Raw genomic sequence first — 7,404 nt, 5'->3', positions numbered from 1 at the left:
CTGTTATGGTTACTGACTACAACTGATTCTGTAAGATAAACTACAGGTGACTACAATCTACCTACAACCTAAAATTGGTTTTAAACTGTCAAAGAATCTGAAACATTCAATGCCAACTTACAGTTAGTGCTGTCACAATCCATGAAATCTTCTTTGAGGATTAGTCGTCACACAAATAATTGTCATTAACCGTCTATTTTATTTTTCTGTTAATTTTACTTGCAAACTGAAGTATGCCCACAATAGTGCCTTGGTGAATTGCTTTGCAACTAAATACATGATGTTAATGTCAATAGAGGCTCGTTGAATGTGGTTTGGTTGAATATTAATGGTTAAGCACCTCAAGATAAACCTTGGGTGGCACTTCTTCTCCATGTATGCCATTAAATCACAGCAAAACATGACATTGCACAACAACTCGCATCATTAAAAGAGCACCAGTCAAACCTCAAACGGTGGAAAACAAGGAGATAGTGATAGAAATCTGACATCTCTGTTTGTTTCATCCAGCTGTTTTCATCCAGATGAATGGAAAGGATTCTAATGATTATGCAAAATAATTGCAGCCCGCTCAAATAATTATCATCAGGCAATCATGTAATAATTGTGACAGATCTATTTACAGCTTTCAGTAATAATTACTAACTCTGCCCATTATCCCCCATATGGCCGTTCCCTAACAATAGTTTATTTGCCACAAACGCAGTTTCTATCACTCTTGACTGCTGATACGGTAAACCACTGATGCATGTCAGTCAGCACCGAAGATGTATTGATGCTGAATACCCAGGCTTTCCCTCGCAACTTTGAAAATGGTAATAAAAAGTTCAGAATGATGGCACTCATTCTGCAGGAAAATGTATTTGTATTCTTCAGTATGCCAAGAACAGGCCGTGCCTGGTGCAGCACAGGTGTAGGCAAAGTACACACAATATACTTAAACAATTCACTAGCGAAGGTTAAAGTCATTACCGTAGCTAACAATTAATGTTAAGGTGAAGAAGAGGATACTGGCAGGACCGTATCTTATTTTTTGCATACCAATGAGATAGTGATGCAAGGCCTGTGGCGCCCTTTCACTCAAGCAGAACATTACTTGCAGTGTTGAATTAGTTCTCATACTGCTTGTGTTCTCATATAAAAGGACAGTTTGGCTCTTTAATTGAGACATGCACCGTTCGGGTTTTCGGCTGATTAGAGTGGGCTAAGCAGAGCAACCTGTCCTGCAGCATTCCAAACATACAATCAAACGTAGTACCTCGAAATATCGACATTGAAGCAACCGACACCGATTTCCGAGCCTATTAAATTCATCTTACCTCAACTCCTAATCCTGTTCGCACAATAAGAGGGATGAATGAGAATAATTGATTTGAATGAAAACTTAAAGTTAGACGGTGTCAACAAATACGGAAATAGAAAACTACAAAAACATTTTGAGTACCAGCAATATAAAGTAAGCTTCCTCTCTTGTTGAGCATTTTCTGCCAGACAGCAACAATTACCAACATCCACATTTACATTGATGGCCCATTATACTGCAATTACTACCACAGCATTATGCCATAACTTAAAGTAATGATCTAAATCTGGCCAGCCACACTTAAGGCTCCTCCTTGATGACTCATTGTATTCGCGACCACATTTTTATGTTCAAACCAGCCAATAAATACTGTCGTTTATATATAAAATGGGCTTAAAAAAAGGTTCCTCCAGTTCTCCGCGTCCTCGCTGTCATCTGTATAATCATGCTTGCATATGACCCCGCTCGCTTCGAGAAAGCTTCTCTCCATCTGCCGCAGTAGGAAACCAATACAAGCTGTTTTCAGCTGAACATACCCACTCACACACCTGTTACTGTTAGACATACTTAGGCTGCTCTTGGCAGCTCATCCAATGTTATAAATTCCTGCTGCCTGCACTAAATGCAATGGGTTATATCAAGTTTACCGAGGGAAATTGATTCATCTTCATGCTACCGTGATTCTAAGTAATTGTGACCTTTACAGAGATAACTCGTCATTTACATTTCTTCAGCAACAAACTTTTTTCCATTTTCATCCCTTTGTGTTCCCACGGACACAAAATAAAGGAAACGGTTATACTTTTAACAAAGTGAGGTTTTTTTTTCTTTTTTTGTTTTTTTTTCTTATAAACCAAGTGATGTCATCAATTATTTTACAAACCTCACTGAGGCGAAAAACCAAAACCGGAACATTTTTAAATGTTCATCCAAAAGTTTCTAAGCAGAGTTGTTTTAGTCAGTCACTCGGCGCTCAGCGGATTTACTGCAGTTTTGCACAAACACTGACTCGACACAATTTCGTAAGACGCCTTACGAGAGCTACGCATATAAGGTTCGCTTCCCCGGTGACAACCTGCAGTGCTACAACAACAACAACAACAACAACAACAAAATGGAAGCAAAACTTCTACGGCTCGTGAGCTCGGTGACCGACGGTACCATCAACGGAACCCAGTTGCAATGTTATTGAACAGCATTATCAAGAACATGAACTATATGCTGCTATTTACGTGCATCTTGTAAGTTTCTGTTAAGCAAACAAGAACTTAATTTAATACTTTTAACACCTCTACAGTTCAGACTGCTGCACCCTCAGTGCAGGAAGCGGCGCCGACGCAGCTCGTTTGTTTCCGACAGCCGTCAGACTTTTCAACACCACAAATAAAATAATGTTGCTCTGGTCATTTCATGCCACAGCACCTGTCACTTTCCATTCATCGTCCAAGCTGTATTTATTAATCTTTATTTTATTTGTTTTTGTGTCTGTAGTCTCTGTGTGTGTATTTATTCTTTTCTAAAATAATGATTTTTTTTTTTTAAACATTTTTATCTAACTTATTCCGTTTATTTCATACGTATTTGTACATTTGTTCACACTGTGTACGTGCTGCCGTGACGACTACATTTCCCCGACTGTGGGATTAATAAAGTCTAATCTAATCTAAGGCCCACAAAACAAGACGACCCCGCTGCACTGATAGAAACCCTGAGAGCAAGATGGGCTTCTTCATATTTTGGATTTGACTGACATGACAATCATCTGTCTTTCTTTGATTCTCTTGTCACAAAACTGTCAGTCGTGTAATTCACTTGTCATTTTGCTTTCTGAATAAATCTACTAACCTGAATTTTGAAAGCGTTGCCAGGCTCAGATAACTTTTCCCAAATGAATCAGATTCATAAAGCTTTTTTTTTTTTTACAACAGACATCAGAACTGTCGCAGCAAGTAAATCACAGGTGGATTAACAGAGCCTCTGTTACAGTAGTTATTGCAATGCGATGCAGCCATTACTGTTATTAGATACACCTGTGCCACAAGTCAAATGGCCGCGTCAGTTCTTTGCAAACGCTTCACTCCACGCCTGCCAGCTGTGCAGTGCAGAGGACATGAGGCCTTCAATGTGTGTGTGTGTGTGGGGGGGGGGGGGCATGATTTGTGGGAGACAAGTTAGATGGTGTGATAAGACTGCAGATGAAGGCAGTCTGTAGCTGTGCTTGCATAAGTTCTGATAGAAATGTGCCTTTACTCCATGCTGTGAAAACGTTTAGAAATGCAGGAGGCTGGAAGAGCTAATTCAGCTGTGGGTGTTGTGTGTTGCTAATAGCTAAAGGTCTAAATATCAGTGTGCTGTTGTGTTACTGTTTTGCCTAATTCAGCGCAGGAGGTGGAAGAACAAATCAGTGAAGTGTTTTGTGTCGGGTCATTTGAAGCCGGGTACAGAAGTGGACTGCTCATCGTGCCTTAAAGGGGGACAGTCGGGGAATTTCTTCTTCGGTCAGATTATAGATTCAAGTAAAGCATGAGAAAAATATGATTTGATTTTTGAAATTTAAAACGCAGAAGAGGATAAATATTGATCCTGTGTTATAGAAACGTTGAATTTTAAAGCTGCATAACACTGAGACTAGACTTGTGTTACTGCCAAAGGAAATGTTTTAATCAGATTGATAAAATCTGGGTTCAATGCTTTTATTGAGGTTATTGCATAATACTAATGTCACTCAAAGGTAAACACTGTTATATAATCCTTTACGGCAGAAGAAGTAATCTGATATTAAGTGTAAAAAGCTTTAGTGCTGTTTAACACTGGGTTTTGTGTCGGATTTCTTGGCTGGGAGCCGCAGAAAAGCACAACAACACTCTTATGACTCTTGTCAAAAGTGAACAAACTAATCTGTAAATAATAGCGACACGCAACCAGATTAAGGACTGAATCAATTACCATATAGTCTAGACAGCCATCGTGTGAAAGACGGCTTTCAGTTCAGAAAACTTTCTCTCAGCTCCACATTCAAAGTTCAAGTTTGCAAATGGAAAAACGTTGTAAACTGTCAACTGAGAGAACGCAGGAGAGCTCAGTCTCTAATTATTTATTATCAAAAAAAAAAATCTGCTTTCCTTTGTTCTAGCTAATTGATCAGGAGTCAAATCTCTCCTTTTTCCTCAGTGATTGACATGATTAACCAACTGTAACCTCGCCACAGATAAACGCAAGCTACTTTGTGAGAAAAATACTCGTATATAGTTTGGCGGTACCTGTTCAGCAGCTGTTCTGATGTGGACGTTTAATCGGATGTAAAACTATGGGTGTTTTGTAGCTGTAGCGCACGAGCACATGTACCAACCAAATGCTTATGATGTTTATACTTATTTTAGTTCTGTGTCAAGAACCACTGTGAAGAGTTTTGCTCTCATTTGTATTCATTACAACACATTTGAGATGTTTATGGTGAAATAATGCATATTTTCCTAAAAGCCTTTTGGGCAGATTCGGATATTTGTCATATTCAGTTCAGTGGACAAAAACTTCCAAACCTTAACCTCATCTCTGTTGTTGGCTTGAACAATAGGCTAATTCATGTTTAATAATGATGTTTAATTTTCCAGTGAGATACTTATCTTTTTAAAAGTCAATAAAAGAGTTTCTTCTGAGAAAGCCTTTATCATCAGGCCAATTCCTCAGCTTTGATGTGAGATAAAGCAATTTGAGAATCACATTAATACCAAAGCGTGGTTGGGAAGATTTATCTCAACCAGCTAATGAGGCTGGGCATGTTTCCAGTGTGCATAATCAAATGCAAAGGAAAAATACAATACCTTTTTAGCATATAACAAATACATACTAAAACAAATCTGCCACTGCAGGTACAAAGGAACAGGTAGACTGACAGAACTGAAAAGATTATAAAGGAATTATCTGAGTGCGTAAATGCTACAAGAGCAAAAATATGCACGAGTATTTCTCGTACGCATTATCATTTTATTTAAAAAAAAATACATCAGAAAAATAGCTTATTGAGTTTACCATTCACTTTAGAGGCTTTTTTAAAAAAAAAAAAAGTATTATAATTTCAGCATGTATTAGAAGTAAAACACTGGTTTATTTATACTTTGTCTTATTTTAAGAGCCTCGGACATAATTTATAGCGGTATAACAGATGTCCCGAGCTATGTTTCGCCCAATCCTTGGTTTTACAGCAAATGTCGCACAGATGTCATGAACAGAGAGCACAATGAGTGGCATGATGCTAAAGTGCACTCTGGCATCTGCATTATGTGCAGCATGGAAATTTAGTCAAAAAAACGAAAATGAAAGCAGTAACTCTGCCTGTAATCTCTGCAATTTCTTATACTACTAATTTGGTGCAGCACCTAAAAGTATCGGGAGTTCACTCGGGTAACTGTGACAAAGGGGAGTTGTGACTTTTAATTGTTGTGAATGTTAAACCCAGTTCAGACCAAAGATTTGAGACAAAACAAAACTGTTAATGTACATTCAGTTATTCCTCTAAATTATAACACCGCTCTGGAAAGAGATGAAAAAAAATGTACAAAAAAGGGGTGATCTCATGGCTCAAGTTCACCGCATTAATTTGTATGAGCTCTCTGGGTATTCTTATGAAGCCCCCGTGGACGAATCCAGAATCTCAGCCCAACTATCCTTATTCATGTTTTAGACAAAGTCTGAAAAGCTGGCAGTTAAAACTAAAATATAGAGAGCTGTTTCTCTCCAGATGTCTGAACTTGGTTATTTTATTAAAAAAAAACAACAACATGGAAATCGGTGCGGCACTAAATTAAATAGTCATAAAACATATTTTTGTTTGTTTGCCTTGCCTACTTAGCCACTACTTGTGGCTGTGAAATGGTTAAAAAAAAATATATATCTTAAGCATCACAACCCCTGTAAAATGACTCCTTTGTCTATCAGCATTTGATTAATTTGATCCAATAATGTTTGAAAAGTCTAGAAGATTCGCACAATTCAATTATATAAGCATAAAAATGTATCCGACCAGCGTGGAAAGCAACTTAAAAACTGTATGGGGTGGAATAGAGAGATTTTCCTGACAGCGATAGGCTTTATCAGCATGGCGTGAACTCATTCGGCAAAGGCCTGAATGTTATGGACATTCACTTGAATGTAAAAGTCTCACTATAGACTGAAGTTATCCACTGAATAGGGATAAGCCTGCTTTCTCTAATGAGTCCTGATTTCAGATACAAAGAAACCAAAATGTTGGTCAACATACCAAAAAGAAACCATTTTTTTTCCCTCCCCCCAACAAGAGCAAGTTAAACGGAAAGAAATCCTGCGACTTCGCTCATTAATCATCACCATAATTAGTGCCTCGAAAGTGTCACAGTTAGCGTTGCGCAGTCACAGCACAGCCTTTAATGTAGGCTGTCAGATCACAGCTAACTGCCCGCCAAAGTGAGAAAACACTCCCAAGATATAGTAATGATCAGATTAGTGGCCAACTGAATTACAGGGAAAATCTGTTTTTCAGCCAAGCATCAAAAAGATGCTGTGAAAACGTTCAGAATTGCAGATGATACTGACAGAGCTAATTAAGCTGTGGGTGTTGTGTGCTGCTAAATGAGCTGGCTACAGGTTGTAAATGTTGGGCTGCTGTTGTGTTCCTGTCATCTTTGCACAGTGTGTGGTTATCTAAAGCGGAGACTAGCACATGTGTGTGTTTTGTTTCTGTCCTTCGAACCGATCTTCCTTTTCTTCTTTTTTTGCGCGTTAACCCGGTCATTTCGCTTGAATCGTGGCGATTCGGAGAGTTTTAAAAGGTGCGGTGTGCAGGACTGAACGGCACCTAGTCGGAGGGCTTTTAATTTGAAACGAGCCCTTTAATTAAAATTTCACATTTAAAAACGATGGGATTTGGGCGGATTGGTGAGGTCGTCGTCAGTCACCCAAATATTTTATTGACTGAATGTGCGCCTTTGATCACTCACTCAGTGACATATTCTTGTGTACAGAGCTGGCCTCGCTGTCCCTGTTTGGCCAAAAAGCTTTCCATCCGCAAACCAGTAATTGACTATTATTCTGAAGCGTCCACAGAAAATGCTGTGTGTTTGCATTCG

The sequence above is a fragment of the Embiotoca jacksoni genome, unplaced genomic scaffold, assembly GCF_022577435.1.
Source record: "Embiotoca jacksoni isolate LCO1_2020_lvr unplaced genomic scaffold, fEmbJac1.0.p SCAF_1, whole genome shotgun sequence".
Taxonomy (NCBI): domain Eukaryota; kingdom Metazoa; phylum Chordata; class Actinopteri; family Embiotocidae; genus Embiotoca; species Embiotoca jacksoni.
This window is presented reverse-complemented; position numbering follows the sequence as displayed.